The sequence below is a fragment of the Lutra lutra genome, chromosome 4 (genome assembly GCF_902655055.1).
Source record: "Lutra lutra chromosome 4, mLutLut1.2, whole genome shotgun sequence".
In the NCBI taxonomy this organism is placed as follows: Eukaryota; Metazoa; Chordata; class Mammalia; order Carnivora; family Mustelidae; genus Lutra; species Lutra lutra.
In genome coordinates, this window is record NC_062281.1 from 145,747,259 (window position 1) to 145,770,006 (window position 22,748).

Here is a 22,748-nt window from a genome sequence, read left to right on the forward strand (position 1 = left end):
ACCAAGCAGCCACTGGGTCCCAGGCTCTGAGCTAGTCCATCAGATGCTGTGCCCAACCCATATCCCTTGGCACTCATCTCCATGTTCTGAAGGTTCCGTCCTGCAAGCACATGTGACTCTACCTGAGGGCTTTTTCAGATTATAGGAGCACATCTGATCTGTGAGGAGAGCAAGTCAGAAACGCCGGAGAGCTCATGGCCCTGGGAGCAGGGCTCAACCAACAACAGATGGGGAGGTTGGTGGATAAATGCCTCAGCTCCTCTACCCCTTAGTGGGACAAAACTAGGACATGTCCTACAGTGTCTCCCAAGTTCTCCAGAGGGACTGGTAACTTGCTTGATAACACACTTCTTATCGGCTTCTTTCCCTCAGCTGTTTCCCCTCCCCAGTTCCCTCTTAGTGTTCTCTGGGACCATCTTCCAAATAAATTACTTGCACCTGAATGCTTGCCTTAGCGTCTGCTTTGAGGAAACCCAAGCTAATACAGCTAGGCCTTGGGCATATAGAGACAAATCAAGACAGTCTCTGCCTTCAAGATGTTTGTAATCTAAAAGACAATAAAGACAAAGCAAATGGGTGATTATAAAAGTATGAAAAATGCTATTGTAAAGGCATACAATTGTAAAGGGGGTTATGGAGTTTAGAGAAGAATCACAGAAGACTCACAGTATTGAGTGGGTAGTATGGAGCAGTCAGAGAGAGCTTGCAGGAGGAGGCAAGATGTGCTAATTGCTTGCTTCAATGATAAGTATAATGCTATAAAACAGTTTAGTATTTCTAGAATAAATGATCTGTAAAACGACTCTTGTGTATCTGTACAGTTACAGAAACACTATAAAATGAAATTTTCACTCAGTCAGGCTTTTAGATCCCTAATGGTTTGTATTCTGAAAAAATACTTCCAAAATGTATGTGTGTTTTTATCATTCCTGTACACCTGGGTTCCTGTATGCACATCTCCCCATGCTAAGTCTGGCCTGCAGTCAAAATGGACAAGCACACTGACATTTGTGCTCCGAAAGCCCTTTGGATATATACCTTTCCTAGTGCATTGTCAGTATTTGTTTATATGTTGCTCCCTAATGCCCACCACATGTCCTTGGTGGTGCTCCCCTTTGTCTTCCTTTGCTGATATAAAAAAACAGCTCATTATTTATATGTTTATTTGTGCTTACCTTTTCAAAATTTGTCACTGAAGTCTAAGCTCCATGAGAGCAGGAGCTTTCTGTTTTGTTCACACAACATAGTGCCTGGCATAAAATGGATGTCAATGAATGTGTTGAAAGAATGGATTGTTGGATGATTACGTGACTAAGAGCTCCCTGTAGAGAAAGGCAAAGCCTTAAGAATCTTTGTATCACTGGTCCACTGCATGTGGCCTAGCACTTGGTAAACATCATTTAGAAATTTATTAAATACATTATATTTTTAAAGCCCAGGATTAGAGAATATTCCATATTCGTGACAGAAGGAAATTAGAGCAGAATCTTTTGCGCTCTTTAATTTTTTTTCTTTTCTTGGTTGTCACTTTTCCTCAAATAGAAACTCATTTCCGTAATTAAGAGGGGTCATCATAGAACTTGTATGTCAGTAGCCCTTCCTACTTCTTTGGCAGTCTGGGGCAGATCCAGATGCTCTTTCAGTCACGTCATCAGAGACTTAGAAGATGGTTGGGACTGGAAGCCAAGTTCATGCTGAGTAAAGCAGCCACTGCCAGTGTAATTACTGAAACGAGAGCCTGGCTAGACTACCAAGGGTTAGCCTCTCGGTTCCTCACATAGGTCCAGTTTTGACAGGTGGTCAGGTTACTTTCAAAAAGGAGATAATCTTTCTCCAAAGTGAGTTGCTAAATACCCAAAAGAGAAGACTTACAAGAAAGTTCTAGTTTCCAGAACTCATAAAAGCAGCATGCCAGTGTCCACACCAGCTTTAACTTGGGTCCTCTCTTGACAGGATTCCTTTTTGGGGTAGAACCTCTCTGAGGAGATGTTTTGATTTCCATTAAGAAACTCTATGATATTGGAGGATCACAAACCTTGGGCATGAGCTGGAAGGTTGTTTATTGCAGATCCTTGCCTCCCAGCTGACCCTTAAGTAAATTCTCTAAGAATAGTCATGGCTTTGTGATAAGGACTTTTGACATTTGGTTTTAAGACTGTCCTGAGGGTGAAAAATAATGATAACACCAACAATAATGATGATTACTATTTTTTGTGCTCTCTGTGCAATATTTCATTTAATGCACAAAACATCGTCATGAGGTTTTAGTTAGTACTGTTAGTATTCACATTTTACAGGTGAGGAAACCAAGGCTTAAAGAGATTAAGTAACATGTGCAAGACTGCATAGCTAGTAAGTGACGGAGCAGGATTTAAAACCAGACACGTAGTTCCAGAGCCCTCTGCTCTTGGGCCCACGAATAGGACATGAGAGGGCAAAATCTTCTGGAAGACTGGAAAGCCATATCCATTTGCAGTTTGCATCTCTCAGGTACACAGCTTCACACATGGGCTTCTGTGCTGACAGATCTTATGTGGGAGATGAAGCATATAACACTGAAAGGGCAGATGAACAAGGGAAATTCTAATTTCTTATTTTTTATGAGAAAATCTACTAATGTATTTTATAACCTGATGGTGGATTAATAGGACTCCCAGGCCAAGCAAAAACTGGAAGTCCTGTCTCTTGACCCCTTTACAGTAGGTCACTCTTAGGGCTTCAAGTAGCAACACCAATATTCCAGAATGTCTACCAAGGTCAGAATGTGACCAACCTTTTCTTTCTTATATCAGTCATACTAGACTAGATTGTACTTTAGTAACAAATAAACCTCAAATGTCAGTGGTTTAGAACAATAAAAGTTTATTTCTTACTCATGCCACCTGCTCTTCATAGGTCTTCTGCTCCTACTGGGTTCACAAGGAGATGTGGGCTGAGAGAACCTCCCACACCTGGGATGTTGATGTTCACTCTCTGTGCAGGAGAAGGAATCACTCACTGGTTCTTAAAGCTTTCTGTCTGCGAGTGGTATCTGTCACTTTTGATCATAATTCATTTTTTAAAACAAATCACATAGACCCAGTTAACTTCTTGTGAGTGGAGAATTTGCCTACAATGAGAAGAAACTGAAGTATTGGTAAATAGTATTAATAGCTCCAACATCGAATCCTTCAATCATACTCAAAAGTGTTGAAGAGCAGATAAAATTGTTGTTCACTTAACAAAATAAATCAGGATGATTTCAAGCAGGTGATCCTGTTATCCACCAGAATATTTACTTTGGCCATTGTTTGTCTATTGGTCAATCTTTCCTACATATCCCTGAGCTTTTGAGGGCAGTCATTGGTCTTATTTATCTTTGATTACTTCATGTCCAGTACAGTGCTAGGAGCATGTACATCAGTTTACTTGGGTTGTAATAATAAAATATCATAGACTGGATAACTTAAATGACAGAAACTAATTTTCTCATGCTTCTGGAAGCTAGAAGTCCACAATCAAGGTGCTAACATGGTCAGTTTCTGGCAAGAGCTCTCTTCTTGGTTTGCACAGAGTTGTCTTCTCACATGGCCTTTCCTTGATGTCTGTGCATGGAGAGAGAAAGAGAGTGAAAGAGAATAAACTCTGGTGTCTCTTCTTAGAAGTATACTAATCTTATCAGTTGGGGGGCCCACCCTTATAATCTCATTTAACCTTAATTACTCCTTTACTCTAAATACAGCCACACAGAGGTTAAGGCTTCAACATATGAATTTTAGGAGGATACAAACATTCAGTCCATAACAGCATGGTAGGCTTCAATGTTTTTTGAATGAATCAATGGATGAATGAATGATTCCAATTAACCAATAGTCTTTGCTTAGTGAGCACATGCCACTTTTTTTCATCTTCCTTTCCCCCATCTTCCTCTCTCTTGCATTCTTTCAGTGAGGCCCTCTCATTCTTCAAGACCCAGCTAGCACACTGCTCCTTAATAAGGAAACTTCTCTGATCTAAACACCCTTGTGCACCTTCCCAGGCCTGAACCAGCTGTTTCCTCTTCTCGTCTTCTGGAACACCTGACATCTTTCTCAGGTAGTATTCTCCACAGAATTATAATTTTTTACACACAAGACCATCTCCCACACTGTGAGCCCCCACAGAGCAGACCTGGTAGGTGTCAAGATGCCTGGCACCAGCCATGGGGTCTGACTCATGTTGGTACTCAAAGTGTGCTGGTCAAACAAATAAATGGATTAATAGGTCTTTTAGACTATATTCCTTTTTGACATGTTAGTCTTCTACTGTGTGTGTGTACTCCTACATTTGATATGTGATTTACCCATTAGACTGGGGCTGTCAGTAACTCTAAGTGTCATGCTTGTCATTAAAGCACATTCAGACTCATACAATGGAGGCAGCTAGTCTCATCTCATTTTAGCTTGATACATTCTCGGCTAAGATGCCCATCTGACACCTGCAGGCTTGATGCTGTCTCTTTAGAATCTGAGCAGTCCTCAGATGTCACAGAACACACCTATTTACCACTGTATCCCCAGAGCCCAGCATGAGGCATGGCATGTAGTAACCTAAAGTTTGTTGAATGATTTAATTAATCCACCGACTCCCCAGAAAGATCTTGGAGCATCATTTCTATGCCTTTATGTGGCTGGAACAAGAGGGTATTATGCTAAGCAATGCAAGTCAATCAGAGAAAGACAAGCATCGTATGATCTCATTGATATGTGGAATTTGAGAAACAAGGCAGAGGATCATAGAAGGAAAGAGGGAAAAAGGAAAAAAGATGAAACCAGAGAGGGAGACAAAACCATAAGAGACTCTGAGTCTTAGGAAATAAACTAAAGATTGCTGAAGGGCAGGGGGTAGAGCGATGTGGCAACTGGGTGATGGACATTGGGGAGGATATGTATTGTACTGGTATTATGCACTGGGTATTACATGAGATTGATGAATCACAGATCTGTACCTCTGAAACCAATAATACATTATATGTTAGTTAGTTTACTGAATTTAAATTAAAAATAAATAAAATTTAAAAAGATTCTATACCTTTAAAGAGGAAAAGATCAAGGTATAAAAGCTGTGACTTAGAAGATACTTGTGTTACGTGTGCTTGGCCTGATTTCAAACTGTGTTATTCCAAAACCTCTGAGGGGCCATGACTATTTCTCCTCCTCATGAAGATCTCTGGGAATGGAGAGCCTGCCATATCTCACTCAGCCTGCGGCAGCATCCCTGACATGGACACGGGCTTTCAGCTCCTTGAGCACAGGGCCCGAGTCTTTCCTCTTTACATCTCCAGCAGAGTAGGCTCACAGCTCTGTCAAAGGAAGCTGCGAAGATGGTGTGGCCTTACTTTTGTCCAGAAGGTGCCAGGGACAGAGCAACTCCCTATTATAGTAGAAACTCCATACATACTTGCAGTAAGGAATGAAATTGTGGGGTTATGCGTGTTCGGGTATACCTGTTCTATATAGGAAGCAGGAGCCAGAAGGAGGTGGGGCGGCCATCCACCGGCTTTCCGTATCATCTGCCTCTGCAAACGCATCTAATTACCTCACCTCCATCCGCGGGCCCTTGGCAGAGGCCGCGCGTTGGGTCTGCGCGGTCCTGGCAGCCGCAGTGTGGAGGGTGAACCCGATGGCCTCTTCAGTCTATTTAGCAGGCTCTGAGATGTGTAAGTACATTATCTGCAAGGCTGGTAAAGAGCGCTTGGGGAGGATTTGTGGGTCTGTGGGAAGGACAAAGAAAAATGTTTTCTAATAAATTATTCACCATTTCACAATCCCTTTTGGGCAGATTGTTGCTCAGTTTGCCCCGCGCCGCTCCGTGCCTCTTCCCTCCGCGTTCAGACGCGCAGTTTCTCACCTCCAGAGAGCAGCAGAGATCTCGGGCAGGCTGCTGCGGCTAATGGTGGCAATTAATAACTTGTCATAATCCCGAGGATGAAAGGGAAGGCGCCCCATCAGCAGGCGGGTCATGGCGCTGCTCCGAAGCAAATGAGGTGCAGGTGTGGCCTCGGCTAAGCGCGGCGCTCAACACCCGGCGCACCGTGGTGCCAAGCCCCAGACCCCGCTGGGGTTCCCGGGCGCGCACCGCCTCAGGCCCTCCCCGCCCCCCACGCCGCTCACCCCGCTGCAGAGAAATCCCCGGAACGTATCAATAAATCAGAGCACACGGCCCAGAACCTTCCAAACAGTTAATTGCACTCTGTACACTGTTAACTCTGCCAGGCCCAACTCGCCTGGGTTCCCCGCCCCCCGCCCCCGCTCCCCCAGACTTGGTTAAGAATCGCGCACCTCAAACTCTCCCCTCGACTCCTGTGTACCCCACCCCCGATCCACGTTTGTTATCCCCACCTCTACTCCGTGCAGGGCGCGGCAACCTTTAAAAGGGAACCTGGTAAATAGCCAGCGTGCTGAGCCTGATCTGATCTGCTCTCAGGTCCCCCGTTGAGCTGGAGGACACGAAACCCTTGTTAGGGTTTTAAGAAACAGCAAAACAGAATCACTTATTTCCCGACAGCTCCAACCCAGTTGCCTTTCCTCTGTTTCCATTCTTGTGGGTCAGTTCTGCTTGAAATGAACCAAGTTTACAAATCTCTTCTGGTTTGTACACTCCTATTATGCATACGAGGTGATGCATTTGTAACTGTCACACAAGTCAGGGTGATACAGCACTCTCATCTGACCCTATTCATTTAAATGGGTGCGTCTTGATGACATTGATTCATGTTATAAGTTATATCCATGCATTATAATCTTTATGTGTCACCGTACTGGTTATATCTACTACAATGCAGGGTGGAGGGGGCTGTGTGTGTGTGTGTGTGTGTGTGTAGACAGAAAATGATGGTGAGCAGGATTTGAGAGTGCTTTGAACAATATGAAGTCCATATAAACTCCAAAGCTTCCTAGATAAGTTTATTATGTGTCCCTATCTTGAGAGAAGGAAATTTACATGCGGAACAGTCCTAGGTGAGGTGTCTTTTGTTGTAAATATTCTGCTGACTAACTTCTTAATATTTAGAGAATGTGTGCTTCAGATGCATATCGCAGCAAACTAAAGGGGTAAGTAAACATGATTATGCATGCATGTAAGTCTTTATCAAGGTGGGGTTAATAATGTTTTAAAGCAGAACTATTTCTCATGAAAATAGCTGCTCTTAATAGCCTCTGTCTCTTTATTGTGCTTCTTACTGAAACATAAATCACTAATATGTTTTCAGCAGCAAAGTACTCTCTTTTTCCATTGTATTCACAGATTTAGTGGCATTTCAAATAGATAAACACAAGCAACATCTATCAACACTACAAAAAGGGCGCCTTAATCAAAGCTCCAGGTCCCGGGTCTCAGCATCTCCATTTACCTTGAGATAAATCCATTGGTGTGACCACCACTGCACAGGGTGACAAATCACCCCAGCCGGCCGAGCAGCGCAAGGGCTTATTGGCCTTCCTTTAAGTGGTCTTACCCTTCAATGAAAAGGATGGGGCTTGTCAAGCAGGACCAGATTAAAGTTAGACAAAAAGAAATGATCTGTTATTAGAAAACTCCGATTGAGAATCACAAAACAGGAAAGAAATATGAATAAAAATTTCCAGGGGGAAGACCATCTGATCCCAACAGAAATTAACTCCCATTATGGGCGTGAGGTAATAGATGGCCTGCAGTTGGAGCTAATGAGGATTTCAGATTAAGGAGGTGTGGGGCTCGGCGGGGGGTGTTAGCAGCTGCTCTGGGCATCCGAATGCTAAGTTCGGGAGAGACCTGGGCTCCTGGCTTCCTGGGCTAAAAGGTGGTGTTTAGGTAGGGGGTGGAAATTACAAGCTCTTGAAAGTGAGTGCTTACTCATGATTGCATGGGTACTTCAAAGAATAACACTGGTAGGAATCTCATGGGGCAGATTGATTTCCCTGTGTCTGAAGGCCATACAAAACTTGCCCAAAGTCACATAGCTAATAGTCAGGCTGAGATAATCTGTCTGCTTCCAGTTCACTGGGACTCCATTATTTGGCCTAATCCTGAGAGATGACCTTGTTCTGCCTCTGGATTTAAGGATCTTACGTTGCCAGTTAACTGCAAAGGGAGAAGAGAATGGTACCCTATAGTTAGTCTTAGTGTAGTCTTGCTTGAGTTAAAGCCTAATGCTTATACAAATAATAGTAGCTAATGCTTTCAGGTTCTTACTGGGTGCCAATCTCTGTCTTTGCATTATCTCATTTAATCCACAGATAGCTACAATCAGAAGAAGATACTGAAACAGAGAAAGATATTGAGACTTAAAGAACGTAAGCAGCCTGACCAAGGTTGAATAATACTGAAGGAGTTTGTTTTTGAACAAAGCAAACTACCTTAAGAGCGATGCTTATAACTACTAGCCAACACTGCTAGGCAAAGACTTACATTTCTTGTAGGAAAGTTTGTGCAAATAAAAGTTAATAAGCAAAATATATATGAAAATATATATATAAAAGGGATGAAAACTTGGATGCTGAGGAAAAAGCAAAATGCCTAGATCCCTGATACAAATAAATACCTTCTGATTTCCCCCAGACCTTCTGATTCTGGGCTCAGAAAAGGATTTAAAAACCAGGCTATGAAGGTATGATAGCCAGTTCCATAATTTAAAATAAATGTATAGGCTATCCATGGCATAATTATGCAAAAAGAAGGCAGACCAGCAGAGTGAAGTGTGTGTGTTTTGAAGCTGATGGTCCATGATGGGTTCAAATTCTACCTCTGGCATTTCTAGCCCAAGAAATTTCCTCTCTTTCTCATCCTAGTTGTTTCCTGTATCTGAATCTTACATAACTGTGTTGTGCCTCAATTTCCTCATTTGTTAAACAAGGAAATAATGTATACTTCACAGGGTAGTTATGAGGATTAAATGAGATGATGGATGTCAAGAACTCAGCAGAGGTCCTGAGGAAGGGTAAACAGTTGGCAGTTGGCTATACCCCAAATCTGCCAGAGATCTGAGAGTCACCGCCTTTCTTTCCCTGTGCAACATCATGGGAGGATGCTGACCTCAGAGATGCTGAATGGACTGCGCTCTTGTCCACATTCTGCCCAATGTCCACTGCATGCATAAAAATGCAGTTCAGCTTTTGGATAGTGCCTCCACAAAGATATTTGGAAATTGCCGACTTTTTCATTGCCTTATTTTAGGCCTAATGTCAGGTGGATATGAACAGGGATTCTCAAATATGAAAGAAGGAAAGATATCTAGATCACTAGAGAGAAAGAAATGGTAGACACCCAGCTAAAGAAATTAAAAAAAAAAAAAAAAAAAGGAACCTCAGTCCATATGTTTGAGAAAGCCAGACCAACACTGGCCCGTCCAGTGAGTTAGTAAGTCCGTTGGATCTAGTGATACAAGAAGATACCACAAATACCAACAAAGGCTGTTGCATTTCCCTGGGACTAAATCTGGGAAGTTTAAACATACCGAGTTGGTTATTGCTATGTTTGATTTGTAAATCGGTCTAATTATGATAGCATTTATGGGAGACGTTGTGTCAAGAGCCTGTTTTCTTTGATTATTTACACAAAGAATCAAGCTGGGTAAAGGAATGTTTTATATTCTTCCTGACCTGAGAAATTGGTAGCTAATAACATCAGAGGAAATACTATACGCCAATTACTAGCCCCTCCATTTATCAATACAAGTGCATATTCTCTGTGTTTCACTGTGTAACTCAATCCAGTTTAAAAGGAAAACTAAAATAAAATATCTTTATCAAACATTTCTAACGTCTAAAATGACCCAATCATGCATTATGTTTCATTTGTCTTTGAAGGCACTAGCATTTTCAAGGCAATAGTGATAGATAATTACAGGTAAGGGTATTGATATATTTTGCATTTGTGTTTGTATCTAAATACCTACTGCCTTCTTAATAAACTTTAATTAATATGCTTTCAAGTACTCTGAATGTAATTTTCTGATTAAACACATGCATCAGACTCACCATCAACTCATTAATTTCACATAGATTGAATTTTAGTGTTTGTATGCAGTTAAATGTGAGGCGCAGGACATCCAATAATCATTTTGTATTTAATATGAACAGATATATTTTTTGATTCAGTCCAAACCAAATCCTTAGGACACGAATGAGGTGGTAACTAAATTCTGTGGCTTCAGAATTTGCACATTTAATGGGAAACAATTTCAAAGCCTCTGCCTGTCATTGGAAAGGCAGCTCCATTCTGCTTTTTCCACAGAGCAAAATCTTTCTGAGAACAATGCTTATTATTGATAGGTTTAAAGCACCTCAGGTGCTTGCCCATTGTGTGTATTGCTGTCACTCTGTCTTCTGAGCAGTGGGGAAGCAATGATGGATAACATGGAGAATAATACATGATTCTTGATTGAATGCAAAGCTATAATTCAGTCTTGGGGTTCTACTGACGTCACAGTGCGTGAGAACACAGCTCAAAGAGGTTTCTTTTTTTTTTTTTTTTTTTTTTTTAAAAACAGGCAATCCTTGGGGCGCCTGGGTGGCTCAGTGGTTTAAGCCGCTGCCTTCGGCTCGGGTCATGATCTCAGGGTCCTGGGATCGAGCCCCGCATCGGGCTCTCTGCTCAGCGGGGAGCCTGCTTCCTCCTCTCTCTGCCTGCCTCTCTGCCTGCTTGTGATCTCTCTGTGTGTCAAATAAATAAATAAAATCTTAAAAAAAAAAAAAAAAAACAGGCAATCCTTGTAATCGAGTATGGAGCCAGTGGATCAAGGCACACACTATAGCCTCCTTGAGTTATTTTCAAAGGAGAAAAGCACACAGGGATGTAATCTCCTAGGTTAAGGTCAGCTGTGCTCCCAGGTAGGCAATGAGGATGTATTGTTGGCTCTTACCCAGTTCATTCCTCATTTGCTTTGTGACAGGCAAATGAAAACTCTCAGATGTGGAGAATAGAACTCTCTCCTCTTGGCCCTTCAAGATATCCTCTAACTCAGGGTTTCCAAAATTTCTCTGATCAAATTATGCCGACCCAGTTAAATGAGAAAGTTTTTGCAAAAGATTTAACACATAACCCATACTGCATCTCAATAAATGAAAATTTCTCCTCTTCTTTTAGTTGCCTGATCTATCAGAAAGTTGCCCTCCCGACCTTGATATTAACAACTCAAGAGTGAGGACTAGACTGCATATGTCCTTGGCAGGCCCTGAAGTATTACAGTAAGTATTTGAAAATGATGCATGGATTGATTGAAACTGTCAGAGCTAGGATGAGGCCAGAAGATCCTTTTCTATTCATGCTTCATTTGAAGGTGGAACTTACCTAGAGCTCTAATACTTCTGAAGGTAGCAAGGAGTGATTCTTCCTTCAGGCATGGGGAACCCAGGCCATACCTTGCATAATCCCTTGGGCTCCCACCCCCGAAATCAAGAATGATAATAATAACGAGGAAGAGGAGGAGAGGAAGAAGCAGTCATACTTCAGTAGTGCTTAATATGTGCTAGGCAGTCTTCTCAGTATTTTAAACACAGGAACTCATTTAATCCTCCCAATATCCTTATAAGACAGGTTCCATTATTGTCATCTCCACTTCACAGATGAAGACACAGGCACAAAGAAGTTAAAAATAACTTGCCTAGGGGTACCTGGGTGGTGCAGTTGGCCAAGTGTCTGACTATTGGTTTACGCTCAGGTCATGATCTCAGGGTCTTGCGATCAAGCCCCAGGGTCCTGAGATAACTCTCATCAGGGAGTCTGCTGGGGATTCTCTCCCTCTGCCTCTCTCCCTGGCGCTCTCTCTCACTCTTTAAAGATAAATAAATAAATCTTAAAAAAAAAAAACAAAACACAAAAACAATTTACCTGAGGACACAGCTAATAAGTAGCAAGGCTATCTCAACCCAAGTAATCTGGCTCGGTCTGCTATACTGACTTTACTAGGAACAGGGGAAGTCAATCTAGAACTATCACAACACCTTGAATGTTATCTAATCTAAACTAATTTTACAAATAAAAAGACTGAGGGCAAAGAGGGGAAGTGACTGACAGAAAGGAACGCCACTGTTTTCTTTAACTCCTGGTCAGGAACACCCTCCCATGTGATCTTCTGCTGGAGACTGGTCTTACCTAGGCAGGCCTCCTCTTGTTGACGCCACACAATATTCTGCATGTTGTATACAGCAAAAAATGTAAATATAAAGCTGGGCTTTAGGAAAGAACAGAATGTCCTAATACCAGATACAAAGATGTAGCTGCAGACGTGCATGGGAAACTCAACTCCTAAGCAATGTCAGGGTGCCTGTAGGCAGATACAAGGCCCATTTGGAGTCTATGGGGGCAGGGGCCAGAGCTGGTGTTGCTATTACTGTGTAAAAGATAATACAAGTACAAGACTGATAAGGTATAAAAATATTCAATGACTACTAAGGTTCTCTTCTGCCTTTGACTCCCAGAGGCAATAGAATTTTAAATATTCTTTGAGATATAGTGTATGCCAGTATACAATCTATATACATTTCTAAATTCCTCTGTTGTTATTTACACAAATGGTAGCATACTATGAAGATCATTCTGTTTGTATTTTTACAATATAACACATCCTGGAGATTGTTCATATCAGTACTTATAGAGCTGCCTTATTCTTTTTATGGTCATATAATATTTATGGTATCAAAATTTATGGTATCAAAATTTATTTAAGCAGTCTCTTATTAGTGGAAGACAAGTTGTTTGCATGTGTGTTATTTCTCTTTTTGTGACTATATCTTTGAGATAAATTTCCAGATGCAGAATTGGTGGGCCAAAGAATAAATTTAAAATTTTGGTCAATAAAGATTATGTTAATTCACATTCCTTCCAACAACCCTTGAGAGTGATTTTTTCCCCACATTCTCAACAAGTCAGTGTTTTATCCAAATTTTTCTTTTGTCTATCTCATGTATAGCTTTCATTTGTATTTCTTTTATTATGATGAGGCTGAACACCTTTCATATGTTTAAGAGCCATTCATTTCCCCCTTTTTAAAAACAGCCTACATATATCATTTGCCCATTTTTATTATTGAATGTTTTCTTTATAGTATTATGGAAACATGTTATATATTAATGAAATTGGCCCTTGGTTGTAATATGTAAGACAAGAATGTTTCCCCCGTTTATTTGTTTTTTTTGGCTTGAAGGGATTTTCTTCTACAAAGAATTTTTTAAAGTTTTTACAAGTTTAAATTGACTAAAATTTTCTTTTATGGCTTCTGAATTTTATGCCATACTTAGAGTGCTCTTCCCACTGCAAAATTATATAAAAACAAATTCTCTCATGTTTCTTCTACAACTTTTATGAATCATTAAAAACAATCTTTGATCCATCTGGAATTTATTTTAGTGCAAGATGTACAATGGATCAAACTCATTTTTTGAAACCAATTGTCCCAACACCATTTGTTAAATTATCTGGAACCCATGTATATTACTCTACTAATGATGTACTCAAAAACTGGAAAAATGGTGACCACTATTGGTTGTTCTTAATTAGGTAAATCTTGAAAGAAAGAAAGAGGGAGGTGGGGCAGGGAATGAGAAGGAAAGAGAGAGAGAGAAAGAGAGAGAGATATGGATGGCTGTTTGGCCAGGAATCCAAATTTAGACTGGAGAGTTAGAATACAGATACAGTAAACTTACAATGAATTGATCCTTACTGACTCAGGATGATTCTTTTTCTTTCTTTGACAATCAGAGTCTATATTACAGAGATGATTCTCTTTCCTAAGAAGATAAAGGAAGAAAAAACATTTTATAGGTCTCAGTGGCATAATATATTTATGTATTAATTGAATTTTTCTTTTTCCTTTTTTATATATTAACTGTATTTTTTGTTTTTAGCAATTTATTTCCTGTGGCACCATTCTGTCATTCAACTAGACTGTATTCAGTAAAATATACATAACATAAAATTTACCATTTTAACCACTTTTAAGTTTATAGTTCTGCGGCATTAAGTTTATACACATTCTTGTGCAGCCATCACTACCACCCATCTCCAGAACTTTTTTTATCTTCCCTAACTGAAAACTCTGTACTCATTAAACATTAACATCCCATTCCCTCTTCCCCCAGTCCCTGGCAACCACTATCTTACTTTCTGTTTCTATGAATTTGACTACTCTAGGTACCTCATATAATTGGAATCATAATATTTGCCCTTTTATGTTCGGCTTACTTGACTAAGCATAATGCCTTCAAAGTCCCATCTATGCTGTGGCATGAGTCAGAATTTCCTTCCTTTTTAAGCTGAATAAATTCATCCTATGTACACATATATTTTGTTTATCCATTCATCAGTCAGTGGACATTTGGGTAGCTTTCACCTTTTGGTTATTATGTAAAATGGTGCTATGTACATGGGTGTACAAAAATATCTATTTGAATCCCTGCTTTCACTTCTTTTGGGTATATACCCAAAAGTAGAATTCCTGGACCATATGATAATTCTTTGATTAGCATTTTAAGAAATCACCACCATTTTCCACAGCAGCTGCACCATTTTACATTCCCACCAGGAAAGCGCAAGAATGACAATTTTTCCACATCCTCACTAGCACTTATTTTCTGGCTTGTTGTTTTGTTTTGTTTTGACAGTAGCTATCCTAATGGGTATGAAGTGACATCTCATTGTGGTTTTGATTTGGTTCTCTCTTATGACTAAGTGATGTTGAGTGACTTTTCATGTGCTTTCTGGACATTTATATATCTTCTTTGGAGGGAAAATGTTTTTTTAATTTCAAAAATTTAGTTTTGGAGTAGCAGAATCCTGAGGAGGGCAGGACATGATAAAGACAATTTGAATACAGCTAAATAAGGTGATTTGGGATGGACCAGAGGAGGAGATAGAATCAAGGGAGAAACCACTCAACAGGGATATATGCCCTGTGGAAGGCCCTCCCCTGCCACCCTTGTCCCCTATGCTGAAACTCTGGAGGGAAGGAGGACAGAAACCTCAGATATGTTTGGGGGGATTAAAGAGCAGAAATAACCTGAGCCCGGATAACTTCTCCAGATAACCTGGAGAGGCAAGGCCTCAGATGGCATGGAAGAGCAAGGTAAATGTGGCCTAAGGAGAGTTTATGGATGGATGGGAGATAACCACATATAATGGCCCACAGCAGAGCAGTGGGGGAGCAGAAAAACCCCCTCTGAGTGCTTCTGAGATGCAGCGGACCTAGCAAGGAGGACCTTGCAGTGACCTAGGTGGACAGATCACCTAACAAGCAATGAGTCATTCCAGGGAATGTTAGTACAGTTAGGTGACTTCTGAGGGTATGACAGTTCCTCCCCACCCTAGCCCCTGGTCCTACAGAAACCCCTGGAACAAGAATGTGACCTCAAGAAAATGTAGGGGAGACCCTCACTGTCCAAGTTTGAGAGTTTGGCCCCTGCCTAATGGACTCTTGTAATAGAAATACACTTTAACAGTAAAATTATGAAAGACATTTCTTGGGTGCCTGGGTGGCTCAGTTGGTTAAGTGTCCGCCTTCAGCTCAGGTCATGATCCTGGAGTCCCGGGATCGAGTCCAACATCAGGCTCCCTGCTTGGCAGGGAGTCTGCTTTTCCCTCTGACCTTCCCTCTTCTCATGCTCTCTCTCTCTCTCTCTCAAGTAAATAAATAAATAAAATCTTAAAAAAAAAAGACATTTCTTGCACACTTGAGTTTGGAAGCAAGTTTCATAACTCCTAGAGGTTGTTAAAAGATAAACTGAAGCATGTTGAAATTTTTTAGGAGTTTATCTGAACACAATCTGATTTGAATTGGACAGCACCAAATTGGAAGTGATTTGAATGCTCATGTGGAGCAGCTGAGGAGAGATTTTTATAGAGAAAAGGCCAAAGCAAAGTAAGGAAACTATTCATTGGTTGTACCTTAAAGCTTAGTTTGCTGTTTGGGATTGGTTATACTTACGTTTCAATTTTATAACCTCGAGGTATTTACAACCTTAGATTTTGCTTTGCTTATGTCTGTTTGTTGTTTAATTAGTTTAATAAGGTCAAATGTTGAAGTAATTGTCACAAACTAGAGAAGTATCTCAGACCCCGTGTCCGAAAGAAGAATAAGAGAATGGACCCCAGTGAAGTGGCCCCTGGAGCTGCGAAAATTGGTTAATAATGAGGATAATATTCCTCTGTTTTTGAAGCACATCAAATTTCAAGGTACTTTTGATCTGTTACCTTATTTGGTTGTCAACTTCAAGAGGTGAGAGAAAGAGGCAGATTTTGTTATCATCCTTATTTTGTAAATGAGGACACAGAGTTCAACAATGAAAAAGCTATGACCTGGACAAAACTATCCAATAAACTGGAGAGATTATCTCAAACTCTGCGCTACGGATATTTGGGGCTAGATAATCCTTTGTCGTGGGGACCTGTCCTCTGCATTGTAGGATGTTTGACAGTCTCCCTGGCCTCTACCCACTAGATGCCAGAAGCAGTCCCCAGTGGTGACAACCAAAATATGTCTCCAGGTAATGCCAATTGTCCAGTGGGGGGCAGAATCCACACCCCATATATCCCCACCCTCACCCACCTTCCCCAGTTGAGAACCAAGTGCTAAGACTTAACCCAGTGTCCTAACTCCTAGCTCAGAGAGCATAGAAGAAATCCAGTTCTCCTCCTCTATACCCAAGTTCAGCCTTCAATTCTACCAACATGCCTAAAACCACTTAAAAATCTCACAACATTTTATCATTGAAAGGGACCTAAGCATTCATCTCTACGCTTTTAATTTACATGTGAAAATACTGAGTTTCAGGACGTTTCAGTTATTTGTCAAAGAACACACAGCTGGTATGTGGGGAAGCTGGTATTTGAACTTAGGTCTCCCATGTCAAAATCAGGGTTGGACCTGTTACCTGATCAATGCCTAGAGCTGACATTGTTTTAGAAACTCTTTCGAGTAATCTTGGAAAGAAAAGCAGAATATTTGCTGGCTAGCTTTCCCTTTATAAGGGGATATTTTTAGCAAAATGGGGGGAAATTACCATTCAGCTCAATTGAAAATATGTCTGGCATTAATTCATTGTTAATTGACCAGGATGAGTAAAAAGATGGCTACTTCCAAGGCCTCTCTAATGGAACTATTAGTGAATTTTCAGGTCAACTAACTCCTGTCACTGCCTGACAAAGGAAATGGCAATCATTTGCCAGTGTTAGCAAGGCTCTCACTGCTCTTGAAAACTGGAATCAGTCATCCTGGGCTGTCAGCTTCCGTGTCTCTACACCGTGTATAATTCTCTACCTGGCATTCCTCCACCCAGAGACCCTTAGCCTCACATAAATGACATCAGGTTTGCCTGAAATGTGCATGATTTTTGCCACTTCTAAGGAGCCTTCATGGAAATCTGGTTTGATCTTTCACACAATGCTATAGTTTAGTAAAAATTACTCTGTATTACTCATATTTACTCATGGGGAAACCGAAGCTTAGGTGGTTACTTGACTTACGGTTTTCACAGATGGCAACAGCAAGGCAAGAGTTCAGACCCAAGGGTGGAGCAACGATTCTCATGTCATTACTTTTGGTGGCTTTATTCTCCACCATCGTCTGCACCTTCGCCCCTCACTTTGCTCCTTTCTTTCTTTCTTTCTTTCTTTCTTTTCTTTCTCTCTTTCTTTCTTTCTTTCTTTCTTTCTTTCTTTCTTTCTTTCTTTCCCAGTAAGACTTTTTTCCTATACATTTTTCCCTTGTTCCAAAGTCTAAAGGGATAGAGAGCTGTGAGTAGGGAAAACATTTCAGTTGCTATAAGTTTTCTCATTCAACAAGTATTTATTGAGGATTCACTTATAGGAACTGTGGAGGTACTGGAAATGCATGATTCATAAGCTAGGGCCCCAAATCCTTAAGCAGGGGCTATCATAATTTGGTTCCAACCTACCTTTCCCTCCTCATCTTGAACCACTTCTCACATAACCTATATACATTAACCATACTAACATAATCTCTATTCTCCAAATGTGCCACGAATTTTCTCCCTCTCTCTTTTCCTCTGTTTTTGCATGTGCTGTTTTCTCTGTGTGGAGTGCTCTTCTGCTGCCAGGATCTGCTGAACTCCTATTTTTATATAAAGGCGTTCCCAGGTGTCACTTTCTCTATAAAACTTTCCCTGCTTTTATAGCAAAGCTGTCAATCACACCTCTTTTTGTTATGATGATTTGTTTATATCTGTGTTGTAAAGTGTTCCTACTGTATTATGATTATTTATATTCATATCTGTCTCACATGCATGATCCTTGAAGGCAGGGATCATGGCTTACTCAAGGGAGTAGTCCCCTAGTACATGATGGGTGACTGATATACATTAGTTGACTTGACTCAACCCAGAATTGGAAACAAAGGCAAAAAGCCACAGAGATGGTGTAGCCCAATGTTATTTATTTATTTATTTGTATTTTATTTTTTAAAGATTTTACTTATTTATTTGACAGGGAGATAGAGAGAGAGCAAGCAGGCAGAGCAGCAGGCAGAGGGAGAGGGAGAAGCAGGCTCTCCTCTGGGCGGGAAACAGGATGCAAGGCTTGATCCCAGTACCCTGAGATCATGACCTGAGCCGAAGGCAGCCGCTTAACCGACAGAGCCACGGAGGCACCCCATCCCAATGTTATTTAAAACGAATAACTTACGACTTATTAGTTATACCTTTAGACACAAAGACTCGTTTGTTACTGGTCCTTTGTATTTTATTAGCAGACATATCTCCTTTCACTTAATATGCCCTTTAGAACAACTGCTTCTGTGATTGTCTTGAGTGGATTTCAGGAAAGAAGGAAACAATGGATGGTAACACAGATCACATTCATCCCATCACAATGGACCTTCAGCCATGTCTCCATCGTTAAAACAAAGCAGGGAATTAAGGCAATTCTCCAGGTACCTCAATAAACCTTGGATTTGATGGCTAGTAGCAAATATTTTTGTAATATTTTTGTAATAATGGCAACGTCATGTAGCAGTTTTCAGAGCACTTTTACAAATGTTATTCCTCTTACCAATCATGAAAGGTCAGTATTATCCTCACTTTATAGATGGAAAAACTGAGGCTCAGAAATGTGTTCAAAGTTAGCAGGTAGAATGGAGTTTCAAGATGTAGCTCTTCTAACTCTGAATCTTTTTTTTTTTAAAGATTTTATTTATTTATTGGACAGACAGAGATCACAAGTAGGCAGAGAGGCAGCCAGAGAGAGAGGGAGGAGGAAGCAGGCTCCCCGCAGGGCTCCATCCCAGGACCCTGAGTTCATGACCTGAGCAGAAGGCAGAGGCTTTAACCCACTGAGCCACCCAGGCGCCCCTCTAACTCTGAATCTTATGTTCTTCCCAATATAGTGTGCTGTTCTTTGAGGCTACAACATGCATTTTATTTATTTTGGTGTCTTCCACAACCCCAGAATCGTTCACATGGCCAGAACTCAATATGTTTGTTGAATGAATGAATTTTGGTATACAAGGTTAAAGGTTAAAAATTCTTCTTTCTCATTTATGTTTAATTTATTCATCTGCTTCTTATCCCTCCCATTCATATCATATTTATCCATCCCTACAATTGACTGCCACTGTGCTCAGCATGAAAAATTCAAAGATTTTTGTGTCCAAAGCACCTAGCACGTACCTGGCGCTGAGTGGGTGCTTAACAACTTCTTTTGTGTAAATAATCTGCAGAAAGCTCAGGATCTAATATACATGATGAAGTAATTTGAGCTGTGTTCTTGTTTCTTTCATCTGGTCTTCACATCAGTTTATTGTCTGTATTTTTACTTATGGGAAAACTGAGCATCACTGGGCCTTAATCCCTCTGCCGTGGTGGATTTAAACCCAGTGGATTTAAAATACTAACCAGGTGATGGGTATTAAGGAGGACATGTGTCGTGATGAGCACTGGGTGTTATATGCAACAATGAATTGCTGAACACTACATCAAAAACTAATTATGTACTGTATGTTGGCTAGTTGAACACAACAATAAAAATACATAAATAATAAAATAAAATCCCCTAAATAAAATAAATAAATAAATAAAATGTTTAAGAACCTTGAAAAAGTAAATAAATAAATAAATACTAAGTTGATGTACCTTCTAGACACAGCTGTGTTATAATGGGGAGAGTCCAGATCTGGAGTTAGAAGACCTGATATGAGTCCCAGCCCAGCCACATACTAGCTGTATGGCCTTGGGAAGCCACTTTGCTTTTAGGACTCAGTGTTCTCCATATAACATGAGAAAATAATACTTAGCCTGCCCACCATGTGGGGGTATTGTGACATATTTGAATAATATGAGAAAAGTGTCAGAAGGACTAATCCAAGGCACTCACTTAGGTCTCCTTCTGAAGGGTTGCAGCATACCTGGTCTGGCCCTCTCAAGTGTCAGGACAGTGCTTGCTGACATCATCTGGAACCATCCAATTTAGGCCCTTCTTTTAACAACTCATTCTTTAAACTTACGACCTTAGGGATGCCTGGGTGGCTCAGTCCTTAAGCGTCTGTTTGCCTTTGGCTCAAGTCATGATCCCAGGGTCTTAGGATCGAGGGTCCTGGGATGGAGCCCCGAGTCGGGCTCCCTGCTCGGCAGGAAGCCTGTTCTCCCTCTCCTGCTCTCCATGTTCCCTCTCTTGCTGTGTCTCTCTCTCTTCAAAATACATACATACATACATACATAAAATCTTTTTAAAAATAAAAATTAAAAAATAAACTTACGACCCTATAAAGAAAATAATAAAAATCAATGGATAATTATTGACTCCTTAAGTTACACATGCTTGTTACATTTATTCCGCTTCAGGAAATGTGTATATTGTGTGTGTGTATGTGGGCATGCGTGTGTATGTGTGGGGGTGTGTGGGGGTGTTGTGTATGTATTAGTTAGTATCTGCTGCATATTTGTGTGGGTACAATAGAAAAAGCCCAAGTTAGGAAGTCAGGCAGAATTGCCATTAAATCCCAGCTCAATCCTGCATTCATTAGCTGTGTGACTTTGGACAAGTTATCAAGTCACACTAAATCTCAATTTCCTAATTGAAAGATGCAGATAATGTGTTGTTATGAGAATGAAATAAGACCAAATGCTTCTAGCATGAGCCCAGTTTATTGCTCAATAAATAGGAGATTTTGCTATCATCGGTATTATCCAGACATAAGATGCATTCTGGTTCTGGTGTTGAGTCCAATCCCTCCTTAGTAGAAAACAATTCTGTTCAGATCCTCTCTTTTAAGTCATTGTGGTTACATGTTCCCTTCTAATTCTCTTTTCTGTCCCATTTGATCAGACAGGTCAGGTTTGAAGGTCAGATTTGAAAAGTTTTCTCCTGATCCTGGGTCTTTAAAATTATTTTAGAGAATTTTCATGTTGTCTAAAATTTTTCCAACTTCGGGGTTTAAATCTTCATGAGTTGTGCTCTAATTCTTGCAGTTTGCAATTTACTATTTTCTAATTTTTGTCAGTAAGGGAAAAAACTTCTAGAGTAAAACACTGCTCTAAAAGATTATGACCCATTACCCCAAAGTTGTTACTTCAAAGTTATTTTTTTGTGTGTGTGACCTTATTAGACAACTCCCCATGGTGAAAGCATCCTGGGATTTTGTTCTTTTATGACCACTATTTATGGATGACTTAATATTACACTAACTATAAAGAGCTATACACATGTTAGCTATAGCAGTATTTAATGATTTACTAAGTTATGAGTGAAAACTGGGAAAGTTAATTTTTTACAAATCATTGTTAGGCCCTTGAACCTCATCAAAGTTTAAATAGTCTTATCCACCAATAAAACAGAAAAAAAGAACCTCCAAGATATTAATTTTGTCTTATCAATTACTACCAGGATAATCTTCTTTTCATCATATCTTCTCACTACTTGCAAATCTTCAAATGTACACCACTGCCTTGGGATTATCCAAATTTGTTTTTCTGGAAGGACTTTCCCAGAATTCCTTCCAAATACTATTTTCTGCTACACAACTCCTCTCCTCCTCCTCCCACCCCATGTGAAGCTTTTGCTCCAACGAGCTCCTGTACTCATTGTTCATAAATTATTCCATGCACATTCCTGCTTCCTTGCCCTTGATTAAGCCACTCTGTTTTTCATGTCTTTGTCATCCCCAACTGTCTTTCCCACTGTGGGCCTTCTTCAAAGCCAAGCTCAGTGTATTTCCTTCCCATAGAGAGTCCTTTCCCCTCAACTCTGAAATCACCAATCATTAGTACCACTCATTTGACAATTGATTATATAATCATAGTAGTTCACCAGTGGTTTCACAGAGGTTTTTTAACTTGAAAATAATGACAGCTGCCCCTTAGGGAACACCTACTTTGGTCTAGGCACTCTGCTGAGAGCTTTATGAATATCATGTTTAATCCTCACAGTCATCCTCTGTAGCAGGTCCCCTTTACAGATGAAGAATTAGGGGCATAGAATGGTTTTGTAAGTTACCGAAACTCATAGAGCTGATAAATGACAGTTGAGGTTCACAATCATGTCTAAATTTGAGGCCCAACCTCTTAACCACCACACATTCTGTCTCAATTGTACAACATAGCACAAAGAAGTCAAGTGATGTGACCAAGGCTATAAGAGAAAGCCTGTCCTTTCACCCAGCTCAGTCCAAGCCCAGACAGCTTTCTAGTATATTAAATCTATACTATCACCTATTCCTGTATTTAACTTTTTATTGTTTAATGTAAATTACAGGGTTGTCTTCTAGCTTCAGATTTCTGAAGACAAGGATTAGGTACCTGAAGGGTTAG

The 22,748-nt window shown here is 40.4% G+C and overlaps 1 long non-coding RNA gene across 3 annotated transcripts in view; it reads right to left on the bottom strand.

Annotated features, from left to right (window-relative positions):
- Positions 1-3,123: 3,123 nt before the first annotated feature.
- The window catches only part of LOC125098872 (uncharacterized), a 31,913-nt gene continuing 12,288 nt past the window's right edge, over positions 3,124-22,748 (bottom strand). For 2 of the 3 annotated variants that reach the window (XR_007126965.1, XR_007126968.1), the window contains exons 3-5: positions 13,641-13,724; positions 5,562-5,731; positions 3,124-3,584 (exon numbers count right to left, since the gene is read on the bottom strand). This is a non-coding gene — a long non-coding RNA (uncharacterized LOC125098872). Of the gene's footprint in view, positions 3,585-5,556; positions 5,732-13,640; positions 13,725-22,748 lie in introns of all 3 variants that reach the window. The other variant, XR_007126967.1, reaches the window with a different exon arrangement.